At 63.3% G+C, this 20,781-nt stretch overlaps 43 non-coding genes across 43 annotated transcripts; all 43 read right to left on the bottom strand.

Moving 5' to 3' along the window:
* Positions 1–316: 316 nt before the first annotated feature.
* On the bottom strand, positions 317–435 carry LOC138116112 (5S ribosomal RNA). The gene has a single exon (XR_011154008.1). It is a non-coding gene; the product is annotated as a 5S ribosomal RNA (ribosomal RNA).
* Positions 436–793: 358 nt separating this feature from the next.
* Positions 794–912, bottom strand: LOC138115700 (5S ribosomal RNA). Its single transcript, XR_011153611.1, has one exon. It is a non-coding gene; the product is annotated as a 5S ribosomal RNA (ribosomal RNA).
* A 358-nt stretch (positions 913–1,270) lies between these two features.
* On the bottom strand, positions 1,271–1,389 carry LOC138115602 (5S ribosomal RNA). The gene has a single exon (XR_011153513.1). It is a non-coding gene; the product is annotated as a 5S ribosomal RNA (ribosomal RNA).
* A 358-nt stretch (positions 1,390–1,747) lies between these two features.
* LOC138115047 (5S ribosomal RNA) lies at positions 1,748–1,866 on the bottom strand. The gene has a single exon (XR_011152960.1). It is a non-coding gene; the product is annotated as a 5S ribosomal RNA (ribosomal RNA).
* A 358-nt stretch (positions 1,867–2,224) lies between these two features.
* Positions 2,225–2,343, bottom strand: LOC138116111 (5S ribosomal RNA). Its single transcript, XR_011154007.1, has one exon. It is a non-coding gene; the product is annotated as a 5S ribosomal RNA (ribosomal RNA).
* Positions 2,344–2,701: 358 nt separating this feature from the next.
* LOC138115293 (5S ribosomal RNA) lies at positions 2,702–2,820 on the bottom strand. Its single transcript, XR_011153207.1, has one exon. It is a non-coding gene; the product is annotated as a 5S ribosomal RNA (ribosomal RNA).
* Positions 2,821–3,178: 358 nt separating this feature from the next.
* LOC138116109 (5S ribosomal RNA) lies at positions 3,179–3,297 on the bottom strand. Its single transcript, XR_011154005.1, has one exon. It is a non-coding gene; the product is annotated as a 5S ribosomal RNA (ribosomal RNA).
* A 358-nt stretch (positions 3,298–3,655) lies between these two features.
* LOC138116108 (5S ribosomal RNA) lies at positions 3,656–3,774 on the bottom strand. The gene has a single exon (XR_011154004.1). It is a non-coding gene; the product is annotated as a 5S ribosomal RNA (ribosomal RNA).
* Positions 3,775–4,132: 358 nt separating this feature from the next.
* Positions 4,133–4,251, bottom strand: LOC138115600 (5S ribosomal RNA). Its single transcript, XR_011153511.1, has one exon. It is a non-coding gene; the product is annotated as a 5S ribosomal RNA (ribosomal RNA).
* Positions 4,252–4,609: 358 nt separating this feature from the next.
* Positions 4,610–4,728, bottom strand: LOC138116107 (5S ribosomal RNA). The gene has a single exon (XR_011154003.1). It is a non-coding gene; the product is annotated as a 5S ribosomal RNA (ribosomal RNA).
* A 358-nt stretch (positions 4,729–5,086) lies between these two features.
* On the bottom strand, positions 5,087–5,205 carry LOC138116106 (5S ribosomal RNA). The gene has a single exon (XR_011154002.1). It is a non-coding gene; the product is annotated as a 5S ribosomal RNA (ribosomal RNA).
* Positions 5,206–5,563: 358 nt separating this feature from the next.
* LOC138115699 (5S ribosomal RNA) lies at positions 5,564–5,682 on the bottom strand. The gene has a single exon (XR_011153610.1). It is a non-coding gene; the product is annotated as a 5S ribosomal RNA (ribosomal RNA).
* Positions 5,683–6,040: 358 nt separating this feature from the next.
* Positions 6,041–6,159, bottom strand: LOC138115599 (5S ribosomal RNA). Its single transcript, XR_011153510.1, has one exon. It is a non-coding gene; the product is annotated as a 5S ribosomal RNA (ribosomal RNA).
* Positions 6,160–6,517: 358 nt separating this feature from the next.
* Positions 6,518–6,636, bottom strand: LOC138116127 (5S ribosomal RNA). Its single transcript, XR_011154023.1, has one exon. It is a non-coding gene; the product is annotated as a 5S ribosomal RNA (ribosomal RNA).
* A 358-nt stretch (positions 6,637–6,994) lies between these two features.
* LOC138116105 (5S ribosomal RNA) lies at positions 6,995–7,113 on the bottom strand. Its single transcript, XR_011154001.1, has one exon. It is a non-coding gene; the product is annotated as a 5S ribosomal RNA (ribosomal RNA).
* Positions 7,114–7,471: 358 nt separating this feature from the next.
* Positions 7,472–7,590, bottom strand: LOC138116104 (5S ribosomal RNA). Its single transcript, XR_011154000.1, has one exon. It is a non-coding gene; the product is annotated as a 5S ribosomal RNA (ribosomal RNA).
* A 358-nt stretch (positions 7,591–7,948) lies between these two features.
* LOC138116103 (5S ribosomal RNA) lies at positions 7,949–8,067 on the bottom strand. Its single transcript, XR_011153999.1, has one exon. It is a non-coding gene; the product is annotated as a 5S ribosomal RNA (ribosomal RNA).
* Positions 8,068–8,425: 358 nt separating this feature from the next.
* Positions 8,426–8,544, bottom strand: LOC138116102 (5S ribosomal RNA). The gene has a single exon (XR_011153998.1). It is a non-coding gene; the product is annotated as a 5S ribosomal RNA (ribosomal RNA).
* A 358-nt stretch (positions 8,545–8,902) lies between these two features.
* Positions 8,903–9,021, bottom strand: LOC138115598 (5S ribosomal RNA). Its single transcript, XR_011153509.1, has one exon. It is a non-coding gene; the product is annotated as a 5S ribosomal RNA (ribosomal RNA).
* A 358-nt stretch (positions 9,022–9,379) lies between these two features.
* On the bottom strand, positions 9,380–9,498 carry LOC138116100 (5S ribosomal RNA). The gene has a single exon (XR_011153997.1). It is a non-coding gene; the product is annotated as a 5S ribosomal RNA (ribosomal RNA).
* Positions 9,499–9,856: 358 nt separating this feature from the next.
* LOC138115597 (5S ribosomal RNA) lies at positions 9,857–9,975 on the bottom strand. The gene has a single exon (XR_011153508.1). It is a non-coding gene; the product is annotated as a 5S ribosomal RNA (ribosomal RNA).
* A 358-nt stretch (positions 9,976–10,333) lies between these two features.
* LOC138116099 (5S ribosomal RNA) lies at positions 10,334–10,452 on the bottom strand. Its single transcript, XR_011153996.1, has one exon. It is a non-coding gene; the product is annotated as a 5S ribosomal RNA (ribosomal RNA).
* A 358-nt stretch (positions 10,453–10,810) lies between these two features.
* LOC138116097 (5S ribosomal RNA) lies at positions 10,811–10,929 on the bottom strand. Its single transcript, XR_011153994.1, has one exon. It is a non-coding gene; the product is annotated as a 5S ribosomal RNA (ribosomal RNA).
* Positions 10,930–11,287: 358 nt separating this feature from the next.
* LOC138115596 (5S ribosomal RNA) lies at positions 11,288–11,406 on the bottom strand. The gene has a single exon (XR_011153507.1). It is a non-coding gene; the product is annotated as a 5S ribosomal RNA (ribosomal RNA).
* Positions 11,407–11,764: 358 nt separating this feature from the next.
* On the bottom strand, positions 11,765–11,883 carry LOC138116096 (5S ribosomal RNA). The gene has a single exon (XR_011153993.1). It is a non-coding gene; the product is annotated as a 5S ribosomal RNA (ribosomal RNA).
* Positions 11,884–12,241: 358 nt separating this feature from the next.
* LOC138115595 (5S ribosomal RNA) lies at positions 12,242–12,360 on the bottom strand. The gene has a single exon (XR_011153506.1). It is a non-coding gene; the product is annotated as a 5S ribosomal RNA (ribosomal RNA).
* Positions 12,361–12,718: 358 nt separating this feature from the next.
* On the bottom strand, positions 12,719–12,837 carry LOC138116095 (5S ribosomal RNA). The gene has a single exon (XR_011153992.1). It is a non-coding gene; the product is annotated as a 5S ribosomal RNA (ribosomal RNA).
* A 358-nt stretch (positions 12,838–13,195) lies between these two features.
* On the bottom strand, positions 13,196–13,314 carry LOC138116094 (5S ribosomal RNA). Its single transcript, XR_011153991.1, has one exon. It is a non-coding gene; the product is annotated as a 5S ribosomal RNA (ribosomal RNA).
* A 358-nt stretch (positions 13,315–13,672) lies between these two features.
* LOC138116093 (5S ribosomal RNA) lies at positions 13,673–13,791 on the bottom strand. The gene has a single exon (XR_011153990.1). It is a non-coding gene; the product is annotated as a 5S ribosomal RNA (ribosomal RNA).
* Positions 13,792–14,149: 358 nt separating this feature from the next.
* On the bottom strand, positions 14,150–14,268 carry LOC138116092 (5S ribosomal RNA). The gene has a single exon (XR_011153989.1). It is a non-coding gene; the product is annotated as a 5S ribosomal RNA (ribosomal RNA).
* Positions 14,269–14,626: 358 nt separating this feature from the next.
* On the bottom strand, positions 14,627–14,745 carry LOC138116091 (5S ribosomal RNA). Its single transcript, XR_011153988.1, has one exon. It is a non-coding gene; the product is annotated as a 5S ribosomal RNA (ribosomal RNA).
* Positions 14,746–15,103: 358 nt separating this feature from the next.
* Positions 15,104–15,222, bottom strand: LOC138115698 (5S ribosomal RNA). Its single transcript, XR_011153609.1, has one exon. It is a non-coding gene; the product is annotated as a 5S ribosomal RNA (ribosomal RNA).
* A 358-nt stretch (positions 15,223–15,580) lies between these two features.
* LOC138115594 (5S ribosomal RNA) lies at positions 15,581–15,699 on the bottom strand. The gene has a single exon (XR_011153505.1). It is a non-coding gene; the product is annotated as a 5S ribosomal RNA (ribosomal RNA).
* A 358-nt stretch (positions 15,700–16,057) lies between these two features.
* LOC138116013 (5S ribosomal RNA) lies at positions 16,058–16,176 on the bottom strand. Its single transcript, XR_011153912.1, has one exon. It is a non-coding gene; the product is annotated as a 5S ribosomal RNA (ribosomal RNA).
* Positions 16,177–16,534: 358 nt separating this feature from the next.
* Positions 16,535–16,653, bottom strand: LOC138115292 (5S ribosomal RNA). Its single transcript, XR_011153206.1, has one exon. It is a non-coding gene; the product is annotated as a 5S ribosomal RNA (ribosomal RNA).
* A 358-nt stretch (positions 16,654–17,011) lies between these two features.
* Positions 17,012–17,130, bottom strand: LOC138116090 (5S ribosomal RNA). The gene has a single exon (XR_011153987.1). It is a non-coding gene; the product is annotated as a 5S ribosomal RNA (ribosomal RNA).
* Positions 17,131–17,488: 358 nt separating this feature from the next.
* Positions 17,489–17,607, bottom strand: LOC138116089 (5S ribosomal RNA). The gene has a single exon (XR_011153986.1). It is a non-coding gene; the product is annotated as a 5S ribosomal RNA (ribosomal RNA).
* Positions 17,608–17,965: 358 nt separating this feature from the next.
* LOC138115593 (5S ribosomal RNA) lies at positions 17,966–18,084 on the bottom strand. Its single transcript, XR_011153504.1, has one exon. It is a non-coding gene; the product is annotated as a 5S ribosomal RNA (ribosomal RNA).
* A 358-nt stretch (positions 18,085–18,442) lies between these two features.
* LOC138115592 (5S ribosomal RNA) lies at positions 18,443–18,561 on the bottom strand. Its single transcript, XR_011153503.1, has one exon. It is a non-coding gene; the product is annotated as a 5S ribosomal RNA (ribosomal RNA).
* Positions 18,562–18,919: 358 nt separating this feature from the next.
* LOC138115697 (5S ribosomal RNA) lies at positions 18,920–19,038 on the bottom strand. Its single transcript, XR_011153608.1, has one exon. It is a non-coding gene; the product is annotated as a 5S ribosomal RNA (ribosomal RNA).
* A 358-nt stretch (positions 19,039–19,396) lies between these two features.
* LOC138115591 (5S ribosomal RNA) lies at positions 19,397–19,515 on the bottom strand. Its single transcript, XR_011153502.1, has one exon. It is a non-coding gene; the product is annotated as a 5S ribosomal RNA (ribosomal RNA).
* Positions 19,516–19,873: 358 nt separating this feature from the next.
* On the bottom strand, positions 19,874–19,992 carry LOC138115898 (5S ribosomal RNA). Its single transcript, XR_011153800.1, has one exon. It is a non-coding gene; the product is annotated as a 5S ribosomal RNA (ribosomal RNA).
* A 358-nt stretch (positions 19,993–20,350) lies between these two features.
* LOC138116088 (5S ribosomal RNA) lies at positions 20,351–20,469 on the bottom strand. Its single transcript, XR_011153985.1, has one exon. It is a non-coding gene; the product is annotated as a 5S ribosomal RNA (ribosomal RNA).
* Between the last annotated feature and the right edge of the window lie 312 nt (positions 20,470–20,781).

The raw sequence follows: 20,781 nt of genomic DNA, 5'->3' as shown, positions 1-20,781 counted from the left end.
CCTTCCTGCCCTGCCCCAATGCCCCCCGCACCCGGCACACGGCCGCCAGCGCCACTGTCGGCAACAACCCAACCAGCAGCCAGACCGAACACCACACAAGCCACTCAAGCTTTTCCAGCCACGCCAACTATGTGAGGACTAACAGTCATGGCCACCAGCTCTGCCCTGCCCTCGGCAGCAACAGAACCTGCAGCCGGACCCAGAGCCACGCAAGCCATGCAAGCCCCATGAGCCACCCTCGCCCTTGAGCTCCTTGGCACCGCTGCCCAAGCAAAACAAGGCACCTCTGGCCCAGAGCCCAGGACCCAGCAAAAGAAGCCTACAGCACCCGGTATTCCCAGGCGGTCTCCCATCCAAGTACTAACCGGGCCCGACCCTGCTTAGCTTCCGAGATCAGACGAGATCGGGCGTTCTCAGGGTGGTATGGCCGTAGGCACCCCTCAGCCCCACAGCAGCGCTCTCCAGCACACACCAGCGCCTTCCTGCCCTGCCCCAATGCCCCCCGCACCCGGCACACGGCCGCCAGCGCCACTGTCGGCAACAACCCAACCGGCAGCCAGACCCAGAGCCATACAAGCCACTCAAGCTTTTCCCGCCACGCCAACTATGCGAGGACTAACAGTCATGGCCACCAGCTCTGCCCTGCCCTCGGCAACAACAGAACCTGCAGCCGGACCCAGAGCCACGCAAGCCATGCAAGCCCCATGAGCCACCCTCGCCCTTGAGCTCCTTGGCACCGCTGCCCAAGCAAAACAAGGCACCTCTGGCCCAGAGCCCAGGACCCAGCAAAAGAAGCCTACAGCACCCGGTATTCCCAGGCGGTCTCCCATCCAAGTACTAACCGGGCCCGACCCTGCTTAGCTTCCGAGATCAGACGATATCGGGCAGTCTCAGGGTGGTATGGCCGTAGGCACCCCTCAGCCCCACAGCAGCGCTCTCCAGCACACACCAGCGCCTTCCTGCCCTGCCCCAATGCCCCCTGCACCCGGCACACGGCCGCCAGCGCCACTGTCGGCAACAACCCAACCTGCAGCCAGACCCAGAGCCATACAAGCCACTCAAGCTTTTCCAGCCACGCCAACTATGTGAGGACTAACAGTCATGGCCACCAGCTCTGCCCTGACCTCGGAAACAACAGAACCTGCAGCCGGACCCAGAGCCACGCAAGCCATGCAAGCCCCATGAGCCACCCTCCCCCTTGTGCTCCTTGGCACCGCTGCCCAAGCAAAACAAGGCACCTCTGGCCCAGAGCCCAGGACCCAGCAAAAGAAGCCTACAGCACCCGGTATTCCCAGGCGGTCTCCCATCCAAGTACTAACCGGGCCCGACCCTGCTTAGCTTCCGAGATCAGACGATATCGGGCGTTCTCAGGGTGGTATGGCCGTAGGCACCCCTCAGCCCCACAGCAGCGCTCTCCAGCACACACCAGCGCCTTCCTGCCCTGCCCCAATGCCCCCCGCACCCGGCACACGGCCGCCAGCGCCACTGTTGGCAACAACCCAACCTGCAGCCAGACCGAACACCACACAAGCCACTCAAGCTTTTCCAGCCACGCCAACTATGTGAGGACTAACAGTCATGGCCACCAGCTCTGCCCTGCCCTCGGCAACAACAGAACCTGCAGCCGGACCCAGAGCCACGCAAGCCATGCAAGCCCCATGAGCCACCCTCGCCCTTGAGCTCCTTGGCACCGCTGCCCAAGCAAAACAAGGCACCTCTGGCCCAGAGCCCAGGACCCAGCAAAAGAAGCCTACAGCACCCGGTATTCCCAGGCGGTCTCCCATCCAAGTACTAACCGGGCCCGACCCTGCTTAGCTTCCGAGATCAGACGAGATCGGGTGTTCTCAGGGTGGTATGGCCGTAGGCACCCCTCAGCCCCACAGCAGCGCTCTCCAGCACACACCAGCGCCTTCCTGCCCTGCCCCAATGCTCCTCGCACCCGGCACACGGCCGCCAGCGCCACTGTCGGCAACAACCCAACCTGCAGCCAGACCCAGAGCCATACAAGCCACTCAAGCTTTGCCCGCCACGCCAACTATGCGAGGACTAACAGTCATGGCCACCAGCTCTTCCCTGCCCTCGGAAACAAGGGAACCTGCAGCCAGATCCAGAGCCACGCAAGCCATGCAAGCCCCATGAGCCACCCTCGCCCTTGTGCTCCTTGGCACCGCTGCCCAAGCAAAACAAGGCACCTCTGGCCCAGAGCCCAGGACCCAGCAAAAGAAGCCTACAGCACCCGGTATTCCCAGGCGGTCTCCCATCCAAGTACTAACCGGGCCCGACCCTGCTTAGCTTCCGAGATCAGACGAGATCGGGCGTTCTCAGGGTGGTATGGCCGTAGGCACCCCTCAGCCCCACAGCAGCGCTCTCCAGCACACACCAGCGCCTTCCTGCCCTGCCCCAATGCCCCCCGCACCCGGCACACGGCCGCCAGCGCCACTGTCGGCAACAACCCAACCTGCAGCCAGACCCAGAGCCATACAAGCCACTCAAGCTTTTCCCGCCACGCCAACTATGCGAGGACTAACAGTCATGGCCACCAGCTCTTCCCTGCCCTCGGAAACAAGGGAACCTGCAGCCAGATCCAGAGCCACGCAAGCCATGCAAGCCCCATGAGCCACCCTCGCCCTTGTGCTCCTTGGCACCGCTGCCCAAGCAAAACAAGGCACCTCTGGCCCAGAGCCCAGGACCCAGCAAAAGAAGCCTACAGCACCCGGTATTCCCAGGCGGTCTCCCATCCAAGTACTAACCGGGCCCGACCCTGCTTAGCTTCCGAGATCAGACGAGATCGGGCGTTCTCAGGGTGGTATAGCCGTAGGCACCCCTCAGCCCCACAGCAGCGCTCTCCAGCACACACCAGCGCCTTCCTGCCCTGCCCCAATGCTCCTCGCACCCGGCACACGGCCGCCAGCGCCACTGTCGGCAACAACCCAACCTGCAGCCAGACCCAGAGCCATACAAGCCACTCAAGCTTTTCCCGCCACGCCAACTATGCGAGGACTAACAGTCATGGCCACCAGCTCTTCCCTGCCCTCGGAAACAAGGGAACCTGCAGCCAGATCCAGAGCCACGCAAGCCATGCAAGCCCCATGAGCCACCCTCCCCCTTGTGCTCCTTGGCACCGCTGCCCAAGCAAAACAAGGCACCTCTGGCCCAGAGCCCAGAACCCAGCAAAAGAAGCCTACAGCACCCGGTATTCCCAGGCGGTCTCCCATCCAAGTACTAACCGGGCCCGACCCTGCTTAGCTTCCGAGATCAGACGAGATCGGGCGTTCTCAGGGTGGTATGGCCGTAGGCACCCCTCAGCCCCACAGCAGCGCTCTCCAGCACACACCAGCGCCTTCCTGCCCTGCCCCAATGCCCCCCGCACCCGGCACACGGCCGCCAGCGCCACTGTCGGCAACAACCCAACCTGCAGCCAGACCCAGAGCCATACAAGCCACTCAAGCTTTTCCCGCCACGCCAACTATGCGAGGACTAACAGTCATGGCCACCAGCTCTTCCCTGCCCTCGGAAACAAGGGAACCTGCAGCCAGATCCAGAGCCACGCAAGCCATGCAAGCCCCATGAGCCACCCTCCCCCTTGTGCTCCTTGGCACCGCTGCCCAAGCAAAACAAGGCACCTCTGGCCCAGAGCCCAGGACCCAGCAAAAGAAGCCTACAGCACCCGGTATTCCCAGGCGGTCTCCCATCCAAGTACTAACCGGGCCCGACCCTGCTTAGCTTCCGAGATCAGACGAGATCGGGCGTTCTCAGGGTGGTATGGCCGTAGGCACCCCTCAGCCCCACAGCAGCGCTCTCCAGCACACACCAGCGCCTTCCTGCCCTGCCCCAATGCCCCCCGCACCCGGCACACGGCCGCCAGCGCCACTGTCGGCAACAACCCAACCTGCAGCCAGACCCAGAGCCATACAAGCCACTCAAGCTTTTCCCGCCACGCCAACTATGCGAGGACTAACAGTCATGGCCACCAGCTCTTCCCTGCCCTCGGAAACAAGGGAACCTGCAGCCAGATCCAGAGCCACGCAAGCCATGCAAGCCCCATGAGCCACCCTCGCCCTTGTGCTCCTTGGCACCGCTGCCCAAGCAAAACAAGGCACCTCTGGCCCAGAGCCCAGGACCCAGCAAAAGAAGCCTACAGCACCCGGTATTCCCAGGCGGTCTCCCATCCAAGTACTAACCGGGCCCGACCCTGCTTAGCTTCCGAGATCAGACGATATCGGGCGTTCTCAGGGTGGTATGGCCGTAGGCACCCCTCAGCCCCACAGCAGCGCTCTCCAGCACACACCAGCGCCTTCCTGCCCTGCCCCAATGCCCCCCGCACCCGGCACACGGCCGCCAGCGCCACTGTCGGCAACAACCCAACCTGCAGCCAGACCCAGAGCCATACAAGCCACTCAAGCTTTTCCCGCCACGCCAACTATGCGAGGACTAACAGTCATGGCCACCAGCTCTTCCCTGCCCTCGGAAACAAGGGAACCTGCAGCCAGATCCAGAGCCACGCAAGCCATGCAAGCCCCATGAGCCACCCTCGCCCTTGTGCTCCTTGGCACCGCTGCCCAAGCAAAACAAGGCACCTCTGGCCCAGAGCCCAGGACCCAGCAAAAGAAGCCTACAGCACCCGGTATTCCCAGGCGGTCTCCCATCCAAGTACTAACCGGGCCCGACCCTGCTTAGCTTCCGAGATCAGACGAGATCGGGCGTTCTCAGGGTGGTATGGCCGTAGGCACCCCTCAGCCCCACAGCAGCGCTCTCCAGCACACACCAGCGCCTTCCTGCCCTGCCCCAATGCCCCCCGCACCCGGCACACGGCCGCCAGCGCCACTGTCGGCAACAACCCAACCAGCAGCCAGACCGAACACCACACAAGCCACTCAAGCTTTTCCAGCCACGCCAACTATGTGAGGACTAACAGTCATGGCCACCAGCTCTGCCCTGCCCTCGGCAGCAACAGAACCTGCAGCCGGACCCAGAGCCACGCAAGCCATGCAAGCCCCATGAGGCACCCTCGCCCTTGAGCTCCTTGGCACCGCTGCCCAAGCAAAACAAGGCACCTCTGGCCCAGAGCCCAGGACCCAGCAAAAGAAGCCTACAGCACCCGGTATTCCCAGGCGGTCTCCCATCCAAGTACTAACCGGGCCCGACCCTGCTTAGCTTCCGAGATCAGACGAGATCGGGCGTTCTCAGGGTGGTATGGCCGTAGGCACCCCTCAGCCCCACAGCAGCGCTCTCCAGCACACACCAGCGCCTTCCTGCCCTGCCCCAATGCCCCCCGCACCCGGCACACGGCCGCCAGCGCCACTGTCGGCAACAACCCAACCGGCAGCCAGACCCAGAGCCATACAAGCCACTCAAGCTTTTCCCGCCACGCCAACTATGCGAGGACTAACAGTCATGGCCACCAGCTCTGCCCTGCCCTCCGCAACAACAGAACCTGCAGCCGGACCCAGAGCCACGCAAGCCATGCAAGCCCCATGAGCCACCCTCGCCCTTGAGCTCCTTGGCACCGCTGCCCAAGCAAAACAAGGCACCTCTGGCCCAGAGCCCAGGACCCAGCAAAAGAAGCCTACAGCACCCGGTATTCCCAGGCGGTCTCCCATCCAAGTACTAACCGGGCCCGACCCTGCTTAGCTTCCGAGATCAGACGATATCGGGCAGTCTCAGGGTGGTATGGCCGTAGGCACCCCTCAGCCCCACAGCAGCGCTCTCCAGCACACACCAGCGCCTTCCTGCCCTGCCCCAATGCCCCCTGCACCCGGCACACGGCCGCCAGCGCCACTGTCGGCAACAACCCAACCTGCAGCCAGACCCAGAGCCATACAAGCCACTCAAGCTTTTCCAGCCACGCCAACTATGTGAGGACTAACAGTCATGGCCACCAGCTCTGCCCTGACCTCGGAAACAACAGAACCTGCAGCCGGACCCAGAGCCACGCAAGCCATGCAAGCCCCATGAGCCACCCTCCCCCTTGTGCTCCTTGGCACCGCTGCCCAAGCAAAACAAGGCACCTCTGGCCCAGAGCCCAGGACCCAGCAAAAGAAGCCTACAGCACCCGGTATTCCCAGGCGGTCTCCCATCCAAGTACTAACCGGGCCCGACCCTGCTTAGCTTCCGAGATCAGACGATATCGGGCGTTCTCAGGGTGGTATGGCCGTAGGCACCCCTCAGCCCCACAGCAGCGCTCTCCAGCACACACCAGCGCCTTCCTGCCCTGCCCCAATGCCCCCCGCACCCGGCACACGGCCGCCAGCGCCACTGTTGGCAACAACCCAACCTGCAGCAAGACCGAACACCACACAAGCCACTCAAGCTTTTCCAGCCACGCCAACTATGTGAGGACTAACAGTCATGGCCACCAGCTCTGCCCTGCCCTCGGCAACAACAGAACCTGCAGCCGGACCCAGAGCCACGCAAGCCATGCAAGCCCCATGAGCCACCCTCGCCCTTGAGCTCCTTGGCACCGCTGCCCAAGCAAAACAAGGCACCTCTGGCCCAGAGCCCAGGACCCAGCAAAAGAAGCCTACAGCACCCGGTATTCCCAGGCGGTCTCCCATCCAAGTACTAACCGGGCCCGACCCTGCTTAGCTTCCGAGATCAGACGAGATCGGGTGTTCTCAGGGTGGTATGGCCGTAGGCACCCCTCAGCCCCACAGCAGCGCTCTCCAGCACACACCAGCGCCTTCCTGCCCTGCCCCAATGCTCCTCGCACCCGGCACACGGCCGCCAGCGCCACTGTCGGCAACAACCCAACCTGCAGCCAGACCCAGAGCCATACAAGCCACTCAAGCTTTGCCCGCCACGCCAACTATGCGAGGACTAACAGTCATGGCCACCAGCTCTTCCCTGCCCTCGGAAACAAGGGAACCTGCAGCCAGATCCAGAGCCACGCAAGCCATGCAAGCCCCATGAGCCACCCTCGCCCTTGTGCTCCTTGGCACCGCTGCCCAAGCAAAACAAGGCACCTCTGGCCCAGAGCCCAGGACCCAGCAAAAGAAGCCTACAGCACCCGGTATTCCCAGGCGGTCTCCCATCCAAGTACTAACCGGGCCCGACCCTGCTTAGCTTCCGAGATCAGACGAGATCGGGCGTTCTCAGGGTGGTATGGCCGTAGGCACCCCTCAGCCCCACAGCAGCGCTCTCCAGCACACACCAGCGCCTTCCTGCCCTGCCCCAATGCCCCCCGCACCCGGCACACGGCCGCCAGCGCCACTGTCGGCAACAACCCAACCTGCAGCCAGACCCAGAGCCATACAAGCCACTCAAGCTTTTCCCGCCACGCCAACTATGCGAGGACTAACAGTCATGGCCACCAGCTCTTCCCTGCCCTCGGAAACAAGGGAACCTGCAGCCAGATCCAGAGCCACGCAAGCCATGCAAGCCCCATGAGCCACCCTCGCCCTTGTGCTCCTTGGCACCGCTGCCCAAGCAAAACAAGGCACCTCTGGCCCAGAGCCCAGGACCCAGCAAAAGAAGCCTACAGCACCCGGTATTCCCAGGCGGTCTCCCATCCAAGTACTAACCGGGCCCGACCCTGCTTAGCTTCCGAGATCAGACGAGATCGGGCGTTCTCAGGGTGGTATGGCCGTAGGCACCCCTCAGCCCCACAGCAGCGCTCTCCAGCACACACCAGCGCCTTCCTGCCCTGCCCCAATGCTCCTCGCACCCGGCACACGGCCGCCAGCGCCACGGTCGGCAACAACCCAACCTGCAGCCAGACCCAGAGCCATACAAGCCACTCAAGCTTTTCCCGCCACGCCAACTATGCGAGGACTAACAGTCATGGCCACCAGCTCTTCCCTGCCCTCGGAAACAAGGGAACCTGCAGCCAGATCCAGAGCCACGCAAGCCATGCAAGCCCCATGAGCCACCCTCCCCCTTGTGCTCCTTGGCACCGCTGCCCAAGCAAAACAAGGCACCTCTGGCCCAGAGCCCAGGACCCAGCAAAAGAAGCCTACAGCACCCGGTATTCCCAGGCGGTCTCCCATCCAAGTACTAACCGGGCCCGACCCTGCTTAGCTTCCGAGATCAGACGAGATCGGGCGTTCTCAGGGTGGTATGGCCGTAGGCACCCCTCAGCCCCACAGCAGCGCTCTCCAGCACACACCAGCGCCTTCCTGCCCTGCCCCAATGCCCCCCGCACCCGGCACACGGCCGCCAGCGCCACTGTCGGCAACAACCCAACCTGCAGCCAGACCCAGAGCCATACAAGCCACTCAAGCTTTTCCCGCCACGCCAACTATGCGAGGACTAACAGTCATGGCCACCAGCTCTTCCCTGCCCTCGGAAACAAGGGAACCTGCAGCCAGATCCAGAGCCACGCAAGCCATGCAAGCCCCATGAGCCACCCTCCCCCTTGTGCTCCTTGGCACCGCTGCCCAAGCAAAACAAGGCACCTCTGGCCCAGAGCCCAGGACCCAGCAAAAGAAGCCTACAGCACCCGGTATTCCCAGGCGGTCTCCCATCCAAGTACTAACCGGGCCCGACCCTGCTTAGCTTCCGAGATCAGACGAGATCGGGCGTTCTCAGGGTGGTATGGCCGTAGGCACCCCTCAGCCCCACAGCAGCGCTCTCCAGCACACACCAGCGCCTTCCTGCCCTGCCCCAATGCCCCCCGCACCCGGCACACGGCCGCCAGCGCCACTGTCGGCAACAACCCAACCTGCAGCCAGACCCAGAGCCATACAAGCCACTCAAGCTTTTCCCGCCACGCCAACTATGCGAGGACTAACAGTCATGGCCACCAGCTCTTCCCTGCCCTCGGAAACAAGGGAACCTGCAGCCAGATCCAGAGCCACGCAAGCCATGCAAGCCCCATGAGCCACCCTCGCCCTTGTGCTCCTTGGCACCGCTGCCCAAGCAAAACAAGGCACCTCTGGCCCAGAGCCCAGGACCCAGCAAAAGAAGCCTACAGCACCCGGTATTCCCAGGCGGTCTCCCATCCAAGTACTAACCGGGCCCGACCCTGCTTAGCTTCCGAGATCAGACGATATCGGGCGTTCTCAGGGTGGTATGGCCGTAGGCACCCCTCAGCCCCACAGCAGCGCTCTCCAGCACACACCAGCGCCTTCCTGCCCTGCCCCAATGCCCCCCGCACCCGGCACACGGCCGCCAGCGCCACTGTCGGCAACAACCCAACCTGCAGCCAGACCCAGAGCCATACAAGCCACTCAAGCTTTTCCCGCCACGCCAACTATGCGAGGACTAACAGTCATGGCCACCAGCTCTTCCCTGCCCTCGGAAACAAGGGAACCTGCAGCCAGATCCAGAGCCACGCAAGCCATGCAAGCCCCATGAGCCACCCTCGCCCTTGTGCTCCTTGGCACCGCTGCCCAAGCAAAACAAGGCACCTCTGGCCCAGAGCCCAGGACCCAGCAAAAGAAGCCTACAGCACCCGGTATTCCCAGGCGGTCTCCCATCCAAGTACTAACCGGGCCCGACCCTGCTTAGCTTCCGAGATCAGACGAGATCGGGCGTTCTCAGGGTGGTATGGCCGTAGGCACCCCTCAGCCCCACAGCAGCGCTCTCCAGCACACACCAGCGCCTTCCTGCCCTGCCCCAATGCCCCCCGCACCCGGCACACGGCCGCCAGCGCCACTGTCGGCAACAACCCAACCTGCAGCCAGACCCAGAGCCATACAAGCCACTCAAGCTTTTCCAGCCACGCCAACTATGTGAGGACTAACAGTCATGGCCACCAGCTCTGCCCTGACCTCGGAAACAACAGAACCTGCAGCCGGACCCAGAGCCACGCAAGCCATGCAAGCCCCATGAGCCACCCTCCCCCTTGTGCTCCTTGGCACCGCTGCCCAAGCAAAACAAGGCACCTCTGGCCCAGAGCCCAGGACCCAGCAAAAGAAGCCTACAGCACCCGGTATTCCCAGGCGGTCTCCCATCCAAGTACTAACCGGGCCCGACCCTGCTTAGCTTCCGAGATCAGACGATATCGGGCGTTCTCAGGGTGGTATGGCCGTAGGCACCCCTCAGCCCCACAGCAGCGCTCTCCAGCACACACCAGCGCCTTCCTGCCCTGCCCCAATGCCCCCCGCACCCGGCACACGGCCGCCAGCGCCACTGTCGGCAACAACCCAACCAGCAGCCAGACCGAACACCACACAAGCCACTCAAGCTTTTCCAGCCACGCCAACTATGTGAGGACTAACAGTCATGGCCACCAGCTCTGCCCTGCCCTCGGCAGCAACAGAACCTGCAGCCGGACCCAGAGCCACGCAAGCCATGCAAGCCCCATGAGCCACCCTCGCCCTTGAGCTCCTTGGCACCGCTGCCCAAGCAAAACAAGGCACCTCTGGCCCAGAGCCCAGGACCCAGCAAAAGAAGCCTACAGCACCCGGTATTCCCAGGCGGTCTCCCATCCAAGTACTAACCGGGCCCGACCCTGCTTAGCTTCCGAGATCAGACGAGATCGGGCGTTCTCAGGGTGGTATGGCCGTAGGCACCCCTCAGCCCCACAGCAGCGCTCTCCAGCACACACCAGCGCCTTCCTGCCCTGCCCCAATGCCCCCCGCACCCGGCACACGGCCGCCAGCGCCACTGTCGGCAACAACCCAACCTGCAGCCAGACCCAGAGCCATACAAGCCACTCAAGCTTTTCCCGCCACGCCAACTATGCGAGGACTAACAGTCATGGCCACCAGCTCTTCCCTGCCCTCGGAAACAAGGGAACCTGCAGCCAGATCCAGAGCCACGCAAGCCATGCAAGCCCCATGAGCCACCCTCGCCCTTGTGCTCCTTGGCACCGCTGCCCAAGCAAAACAAGGCACCTCTGGCCCAGAGCCCAGGACCCAGCAAAAGAAGCCTACAGCACCCGGTATTCCCAGGCGGTCTCCCATCCAAGTACTAACCGGGCCCGACCCTGCTTAGCTTCCGAGATCAGACGAGATCGGGCGTTCTCAGGGTGGTATGGCCGTAGGCACCCCTCAGCCCCACAGCAGCGCTCTCCAGCACACACCAGCGCCTTCCTGCCCTGCCCCAATGCCCCCCGCACCCGGCACACGGCCGCCAGCGCCACTGTCGGCAACAACCCAACCTGCAGCCAGACCCAGAGCCATACAAGCCACTCAAGCTTTTCCCGCCACGCCAACTATGCGAGGACTAACAGTCATGGCCACCAGCTCTTCCCTGCCCTCGGAAACAAGGGAACCTGCAGCCAGATCCAGAGCCACGCAAGCCATGCAAGCCCCATGAGCCACCCTCGCCCTTGTGCTCCTTGGCACCGCTGCCCAAGCAAAACAAGGCACCTCTGGCCCAGAGCCCAGGACCCAGCAAAAGAAGCCTACAGCACCCGGTATTCCCAGGCGGTCTCCCATCCAAGTACTAACCGGGCCCGACCCTGCTTAGCTTCCGAGATCAGACGATATCGGGCGTTCTCAGGGTGGTATGGCCGTAGGCACCCCTCAGCCCCACAGCAGCGCTCTCCAGCACACACCAGCGCCTTCCTGCCCTGCCCCAATGCCCCCCGCACCCGGCACACGGCCGCCAGCGCCACTGTCGGCAACAACCCAACCTGCAGCCAGACCCAGAGCCATACAAGCCACTCAAGCTTTTCCCGCCACGCCAACTATGCGAGGACTAACAGTCATGGCCACCAGCTCTTCCCTGCCCTCGGAAACAAGGGAACCTGCAGCCAGATCCAGAGCCACGCAAGCCATGCAAGCCCCATGAGCCACCCTCGCCCTTGTGCTCCTTGGCACCGCTGCCCAAGCAAAACAAGGCACCTCTGGCCCAGAGCCCAGGACCCAGCAAAAGAAGCCTACAGCACCCGGTATTCCCAGGCGGTCTCCCATCCAAGTACTAACCGGGCCCGACCCTGCTTAGCTTCCGAGATCAGACGAGATCGGGCGTTCTCAGGGTGGTATGGCCGTAGGCACCCCTCAGCCCCACAGCAGCGCTCTCCAGCACACACCAGCGCCTTCCTGCCCTGCCCCAATGCCCCCCGCACCCGGCACACGGCCGCCAGCGCCACTGTCGGCAACAACCCAACCTGCAGCCAGACCCAGAGCCATACAAGCCACTCAAGCTTTTCCAGCCACGCCAACTATGTGAGGACTAACAGTCATGGCCACCAGCTCTGCCCTGACCTCGGAAACAACAGAACCTGCAGCCGGACCCAGAGCCACGCAAGCCATGCAAGCCCCATGAGCCACCCTCCCCCTTGTGCTCCTTGGCACCGCTGCCCAAGCAAAACAAGGCACCTCTGGCCCAGAGCCCAGGACCCAGCAAAAGAAGCCTACAGCACCCGGTATTCCCAGGCGGTCTCCCATCCAAGTACTAACCGGGCCCGACCCTGCTTAGCTTCCGAGATCAGACGATATCGGGCGTTCTCAGGGTGGTATGGCCGTAGGCACCCCTCAGCCCCACAGCAGCGCTCTCCAGCACACACCAGCGCCTTCCTGCCCTGCCCCAATGCCCCCCGCACCCGGCACACGGCCGCCAGCGCCACTGTCGGCAACAACCCAACCAGCAGCCAGACCGAACACCACACAAGCCACTCAAGCTTTTCCAGCCACGCCAACTATGTGAGGACTAACAGTCATGGCCACCAGCTCTGCCCTGCCCTCGGCAGCAACAGAACCTGCAGCCGGACCCAGAGCCACGCAAGCCATGCAAGCCCCATGAGCCACCCTCGCCCTTGAGCTCCTTGGCACCGCTGCCCAAGCAAAACAAGGCACCTCTGGCCCAGAGCCCAGGACCCAGCAAAAGAAGCCTACAGCACCCGGTATTCCCAGGCGGTCTCCCATCCAAGTACTAACCGGGCCCGACCCTGCTTAGCTTCCGAGATCAGACGAGATCGGGCGTTCTCAGGGTGGTATGGCCGTAGGCACCCCTCAGCCCCACAGCAGCGCTCTCCAGCACACACCAGCGCCTTCCTGCCCTGCCCCAATGCCCCCCGCACCCGGCACACGGCCGCCAGCGCCACTGTCGGCAACAACCCAACCTGCAGCCAGACCCAGAGCCATACAAGCCACTCAAGCTTTTCCCGCCACGCCAACTATGCGAGGACTAACAGTCATGGCCACCAGCTCTTCCCTGCCCTCGGAAACAAGGGAACCTGCAGCCAGATCCAGAGCCACGCAAGCCATGCAAGCCCCATGAGCCACCCTCGCCCTTGTGCTCCTTGGCACCGCTGCCCAAGCAAAACAAGGCACCTCTGGCCCAGAGCCCAGGACCCAGCAAAAGAAGCCTACAGCACCCGGTATTCCCAGGCGGTCTCCCATCCAAGTACTAACCGGGCCCGACCCTGCTTAGCTTCCGAGATCAGACGAGATCGGGCGTTCTCAGGGTGGTATGGCCGTAGGCACCCCTCAGCCCCACAGCAGCGCTCTCCAGCACACACCAGCGCCTTCCTGCCCTGCCCCAATGCCCCCCGCACCCGGCACACGGCCGCCAGCGCCACTGTCGGCAACAACCCAACCTGCAGCCAGACCGAACACCACACAAGCCACTCAAGCTTTTCCAGCCACGCCAACTATGCGAGGACTAACAGTCATGGCCACCAGCTCTGCCCTGACCTCGGAAACAACAGAACCTGCAGCCGGACCCAGAGCCACGCAAGCCATGCAAGCCCCATGAGCCACCCTCGCCCTTGAGCTCCTTGGCACCGCTGCCCAAGCAAAACAAGGCACCTCTGGCCCAGAGCCCAGGACCCAGCAAAAGAAGCCTACAGCACCCGGTATTCCCAGGCGGTCTCCCATCCAAGTACTAACCGGGCCCGACCCTGCTTAGCTTCCGAGATCAGACGAGATCGGGCGTTCTCAGGGTGGTATGGCCGTAGGCACCCCTCAGCCCCACAGCAGCGCTCTCCAGCACACACCAGCGCCTTCCTGCCCTGCCCCAATGCCCCCCGCACCCGGCACACGGCCGCCAGCGCCACTGTCGGCAACAACCCAACCTGCAGCCAGACCCAGAGCCATACAAGCCACTCAAGCTTTTCCCGCCACGCCAACTATGCGAGGACTAACAGTCATGGCCACCAGCTCTTCCCTGCCCTCGGAAACAAGGGAACCTGCAGCCAGATCCAGAGCCACGCAAGCCATGCAAGCCCCATGAGCCACCCTCGCCCTTGTGCTCCTTGGCACCGCTGCCCAAGCAAAACAAGGCACCTCTGGCCCAGAGCCCAGGACCCAGCAAAAGAAGCCTACAGCACCCGGTATTCCCAGGCGGTCTCCCATCCAAGTACTAACCGGGCCCGACCCTGCTTAGCTTCCGAGATCAGACGAGATCGGGCGTTCTCAGGGTGGTATGGCCGTAGGCACCCCTCAGCCCCACAGCAGCGCTCTCCAGCACACACCAGCGCCTTCCTGCCCTGCCCCAATGCCCCCCGCACCCGGCACACGGCCGCCAGCGCCACTGTCGGCAACAACCCAACCAGCAGCCAGACCGAACACCACACAAGCCACTCAAGCTTTTCCAGCCACGCCAACTATGTGAGGACTAACAGTCATGGCCACCAGCTCTGCCCTGCCCTCGGCAGCAACAGAACCTGCAGCCGGACCCAGAGCCACGCAAGCCATGCAAGCCCCATGAGCCACCCTCGCCCTTGAGCTCCTTGGCACCGCTGCCCAAGCAAAACAAGGCACCTCTGGCCCAGAGCCCAGGACCCAGCAAAAGAAGCCTACAGCACCCGGTATTCCCAGGCGGTCTCCCATCCAAGTACTAACCGGGCCCGACCCTGCTTAGCTTCCGAGATCAGACGAGATCGGGCGTTCTCAGGGTGGTATGGCCGTAGGCACCCCTCAGCCCCACAGCAGCGCTCTCCAGCACACACCAGCGCCTTCCTGCCCTGCCCCAATGCCCCCCGCACCCGGCACACGGCCGCCAGCGCCACTGTCGGCAACAACCCAACCGGCAGCCAGACCCAGAGCCATACAAGCCACTCAAGCTTTTCCCGCCACGCCAACTATGCGAGGACTAACAGTCATGGCCACCAGCTCTGCCCTGCCCTCGGCAACAACAGAACCTGCAGCCGGACCCAGAGCCACGCAAGCCATGCAAGCCCCATGAGCCACCCTCGCCCTTGAGCTCCTTGGCACCGCTGCCCAAGCAAAACAAGGCACCTCTGGCCCAGAGCCCAGGACCCAGCAAAAGAAGCCTACAGCACCCGGTATTCCCAGGCGGTCTCCCATCCAAGTACTAACCGGGCCCGACCCTGCTTAGCTTCCGAGATCAGACGATATCGGGCAGTCTCAGGGTGGTATGGCCGTAGGCACCCCTCAGCCCCACAGCAGCGCTCTCCAGCACACACCAGCGCCTTCCTGCCCTGCCCCAATGCCCCCTGCACCCGGCACACGGCCGCCAGCGCCACTGTCGGCAACAACCCAACCTGCAGCCAGACCCAGAGCCATACAAGCCACTCAAGCTTTTCCAGCCACGCCAACTATGTGAGGACTAACAGTCATGGCCACCAGCTCTGCCCTGACCTCGGAAACAACAGAACCTGCAGCCGGACCCAGAGCCACGCAAGCCATGCAAGCCCCATGAGCCACCCTCCCCCTTGTGCTCCTTGGCACCGCTGCCCAAGCAAAACAAGGCACCTCTGGCCCAGAGCCCAGGACCCAGCAAAAGAAGCCTACAGCACCCGGTATTCCCAGGCGGTCTCCCATCCAAGTACTAACCGGGCCCGACCCTGCTTAGCTTCCGAGATCAGACGATATCGGGCGTTCTCAGGGTGGTATGGCCGTAGGCACCCCTCAGCCCCACAGCAGCGCTCTCCAGCACACACCAGCGCCTTCCTGCCCTGCCCCAATGCCCCCCGCACCCGGCACACGGCCGCCAGCGCCACTGTTGGCAACAACCCAACCTGCAGCCAGACCGAACACCACACAAGCCACTCAAGCTTTTCCAGCCACGCCAACTATGTGAGGACTAACAGTCATGGCCACCAGCTCTGCCCTGCCCTCGGCAACAACAGAACCTGCAGCCGGACCCAGAGCCACGCAAGCCATGCAAGCCCCATGAGCCACCCTCGCCCTTGAGCTCCTTGGCACCGCTGCCCAAGCAAAACAAGGCACCTCTGGCCCAGAGCCCAGGACCCAGCAAAAGAAGCCTACAGCACCCGGTATTCCCAGGCGGTCTCCCATCCAAGTACTAACCGGGCCCGACCCTGCTTAGCTTCCGAGATCAGACGAGATCGGGTGTTCTCAGGGTGGTATGGCCGTAGGCACCCCTCAGCCCCACAGCAGCGCTCTCCAGCACACACCAGCGCCTTCCTGCCCTGCCCCAATGCTCCTCGCACCCGGCACACGGCCGCCAGCGCCACTGTCGGCAACAACCCAACCTGCAGCCAGACCGAACACCACACAAGCCACTCAAGCTTTTCCAGCCACGCCAACTATGCGAGGACTAACAGTCATGGCCACCAGCTCTGCCCTGCCCTCGGCAACAACAGAACCTGCAGCCGGACCCAGAGCCACGCAAGCCATGCAAGCCCCATGAGCCACCCTCGCCCTTGAGCTCCTTGGCACCGCTGCCCAAGCAAAACAAGGCACCTCTGGCCCAGAGCCCAGGACCCAGCAAAAGAAGCCTACAGCACCCGGTATTCCCAGGCGGTCTCCCATCCAAGTACTAACCGGGCCCGACCCTGCTTAGCTTCCGAGATCAGACGAGATCGGGCGTTCTCAGGGTGGTATAGCCGTAGGCACCCCTCAGCCCCACAGCAGCGCTCTCCAGCACACACCAGCGCCTTCCTGCCCTGCCCCAATGCTCCTCGCACCCGGCACACGGCCGCCAGCGCCACTGTCGGCAACAACCCAACCTGCAGCCAGACCCAGAGCCATACAAGCCACTCAAGCTTTTCCCGCCACGCCAACTATGCGAGGACTAACAGTCATGGCCACCAGCTCTTCCCTGCCCTCGGAAACAAGGGAACCTGCAGCCAGATCCAGAGCCACGCAAGCCATGCAAGCCCCATGAGCCACCCTCCCCCTTGTGCTCCTTGGCACCGCTGCCCAAGCAAAACAAGGCACCTCTGGCCCAGAGCCCAGAACCCAGCAAAAGAAGCCTACAGCACCCGGTATTCCCAGGCGGTCTCCCATCCAAGTACTAACCGGGCCCGACCCTGCTTAGCTTCCGAGATCAGACGAGATCGGGCGTTCTCAGGGTGGTATGGCCGTAGGCACCCCTCAGCCCCACAGCAGCGCTCTCCAGCACACACCAGCGCCTTCCTGCCCTGCCCCAATGCCCCCCGCACCCGGCACACGGCCGCCAGCGCCACTGTCGGCAACAACCCAACCTGCAGCCAGACCCAGAGCCATACAAGCCACTCAAGCTTTTCCCGCCACGCCAACTATGCGAGGACTAACAGTCATGGCCACCAGCTCTTCCCTGCCCTCGGAAACAAGGGAACCTGCAGCCAGATCCAGAGCCACGCAAGCCATGCAAGCCCCATGAGCCACCCTCCCCCTTGTGCTCCTTGGCACCGCTGCCCAAGCAAAACAAGGCACCTCTGGCCCAGAGCCCAGGACCCAGCAAAAGAAGCCTACAGCACCCGGTATTCCCAGGCGGTCTCCCATCCAAGTACTAACCGGGCCCGACCCTGCTTAGCTTCCGAGATCAGACGAGATCGGGCGTTCTCAGGGTGGTATGGCCGTAGGCACCCCTCAGCCCCACAGCAGCGCTCTCCAGCACACACCAGCGCCTTCCTGCCCTGCCCCAATGCCCCCCGCACCCGGCACACGGCCGCCAGCGCCACTGTCGGCAACAACCCAACCTGCAGCCAGACCCAGAGCCATACAAGCCACTCAAGCTTTTCCCGCCACGCCAACTATGCGAGGACTAACAGTCATGGCCACCAGCTCTTCCCTGCCCTCGGAAACAAGGGAACCTGCAGCCAGATCCAGAGCCACGCAAGCCATGCAAGCCCCATGAGCCACCCTCGCCCTTGTGCTCCTTGGCACCGCTGCCCAAGCAAAACAAGGCACCTCTGGCCCAGAGCCCAGGACCCAGCAAAAGAAGCCTACAGCACCCGGTATTCCCAGGCGGTCTCCCATCCAAGTACTAACCGGGCCCGACCCTGCTTAGCTTCCGAGATCAGACGATATCGGGCGTTCTCAGGGTGGTATGGCCGTAGGCACCCCTCAGCCCCACAGCAGCGCTCTCCAGCACACACCAGCGCCTTCCTGCCCTGCCCCAATGCCCCCCGCACCCGGCACACGGCCGCCAGCGCCACTGTCGGCAACAACCCAACCTGCAGCCAGACCCAGAGCCATACAAGCCACTCAAGCTTTTCCCGCCACGCCAACTATGCGAGGACTAACAGTCATGGCCACCAGCTCTGCCCTGCCCTCCGCAACAACAGAACCTGCAGCCGGACCCAGAGCCACGCAAGCCATGCAAGCCCCATGAGCCACCCTCGCCCTTGAGCTCCTTGGCACCGCTGCCCAAGCAAAACAAGGCACCTCTGGCCCAGAGCCCAGGACCCAGCAAAAGAAGCCTACAGCACCCGGTATTCCCAGGCGGTCTCCCATCCAAGTACTAACCGGGCCCGACCCTGCTTAGCTTCCGAGATCAGACGATATCGGGCGTTCTCAGGGTGGTATGGCCGTAGGCACCCCTCAGCCCCACAGCAGCGCTCTCCAGCACACACCAGCGCCTTCCTGCCCTGCCCCAATGCCCCCCGCACCCGGCACACGGCCGCCAGCGCCACTGTCGGCAACAACCCAACCTGCAGCCAGACCCAGAGCCATACAAGCCACTCAAGCTTTTCCCGCCACGCCAACTATGCGAGGACTAACAGTCATGGCCACCAGCTCTGCCCTGCCCTCCGCAACAACAGAACCTGCAGCCGGACCCAGAGCCACGCAAGCCATGCAAGCCCCATGAGCCACCCTCGCCCTTGAGCTCCTTGGCACCGCTGCCCAAGCAAAACAAGGCACCTCTGGCCCAGAGCCCAGGACCCAGCAAAAGAAGCCTACAGCACCCGGTATTCCCAGGCGGTCTCCCATCCAAGTACTAACCGGGCCCGACCCTGCTTAGCTTCCGAGATCAGACGATATCGGGCAGTCTCAGGGTGGTATGGCCGTAGGCACCCCTCAGCCCCACAGCAGCGCTCTCCAGCACACACCAGCGCCTTCCTGCCCTGCCCCAATGCCCCCTGCACCCGGCACACGGCCGCCAGCGCCACTGTCGGCAACAACCCAACCTGCAGCCAGACCCAGAGCCATACAAGCCACTCAAGCTTTTCCAGCCACGCCAACTATGTGAGGACTAACAGTCATGGCCACCAGCTCTGCCCTGACCTCGGAAACAACAGAACCTGCAGCCGGACCCAGAGCCACGCAAGCCATGCAAGCCCCATGAGCCACCCTCCCCCTTGTGCTCCTTGGCACCGCTGCCCAAGCAAAACAAGGCACCTCTGGCCCAGAGCCCAGGACCCAGCAAAAGAAGCCTACAGCACCCGGTATTCCCAGGCGGTCTCCCATCCAAGTACTAACCGGGCCCGACCCTGCTTAGCTTCCGAGATCAGACGATATCGGGCGTTCTCAGGGTGGTATGGCCGTAGGCACCCCTCAGCCCCACAGCAGCGCTCTCCAGCACACACCAGCGCCTTCCTGCCCTGCCCCAATGCCCCCCGCACCCGGCACACGGCCGCCAGCGCCACTGTTGGCAACAACCCAACCTGCAGCCAGACCGAACACCACACAAGCCACTCAAGCTTTTCCAGCCACGCCAACTATGTGAGGACTAACAGTCATGGCCACCAGCTCTGCCCTGCCCTCGGCAACAACAGAACCTGCAGCCGGACCCAGAGCCACGCAAGCCATGCAAGCCCCATGAGCCACCCTCGCCCTTGAGCTCCTTGGCACCGCTGCCCAAGCAAAACAAGGCACCTCTGGCCCAGAGCCCAGGACCCAGCAAAAGAAGCCTACAGCACCCGGTATTCCCAGGCGGTCTCCCATCCAAGTACTAACCGGGCCCGACCCTGCTTAGCTTCCGAGATCAGACGAGATCGGGTGTTCTCAGGGTGGTATGGCCGTAGGCACCCCTCAGCCCCACAGCAGCGCTCTCCAGCACACACCAGCGCCTTCCTGCCCTGCCCCAATGCTCCTCGCACCCGGCACACGGCCGCCAGCGCCACTGTCGGCAACAACCCAACCTGCAGCCAGACCCAGAGCCATACAAGCCACTCAAGCTTTGCCCGCCACGCCAACTATGCGAGGACTAACAGTCATGGCCACCAGCTCTTCCCTGCCCTCGGAAACAAGGGAACCTGCAGCCAGATCCAGAGCCACGCAAGCCATGCAAGCCCCATGAGCCACCCTCGCCCTTGTGCTCCTTGGCACCGCTGCCCAAGCAAAACAAGGCACCTCTGGCCCAGAGCCCAGGACCCAGCAAAAGAAGCCTACAGCACCCGGTATTCCCAGGCGGTCTCCCATCCAAGTACTAACCGGGCCCGACCCTGCTTAGCTTCCGAGATCAGACGAGATCGGGCGTTCTCAGGGTGGTATGGCCGTAGGCACCCCTCAGCCCCACAGCAGCGCTCTCCAGCACACACCAGCGCCTTCCTGCCCTGCCCCAATGCCCCCCGCACCCGGCACACGGCCGCCAGCGCCACTGTCGGCAACAACCCAACCTGCAGCCAGACCCAGAGCCATACAAGCCACTCAAGCTTTTCCCGCCACGCCAACTATGCGAGGACTAACAGTCATGGCCACCAGCTCTTCCCTGCCCTCGGAAACAAGGGAACCTGCAGCCAGATCCAGAGCCACGCAAGCCATGCAAGCCCCATGAGCCACCCTCGCCCTTGTGCTCCTTGGCACCGCTGCCCAA

Source organism: Aphelocoma coerulescens, chromosome 9 (assembly GCF_041296385.1).
Source record: "Aphelocoma coerulescens isolate FSJ_1873_10779 chromosome 9, UR_Acoe_1.0, whole genome shotgun sequence".
Taxonomy (NCBI): domain Eukaryota; kingdom Metazoa; phylum Chordata; class Aves; order Passeriformes; family Corvidae; genus Aphelocoma; species Aphelocoma coerulescens.
The sequence above is the reverse complement of the archived record's forward strand: the minus strand, read 5'-3'. Positions and strand labels throughout refer to the sequence as shown.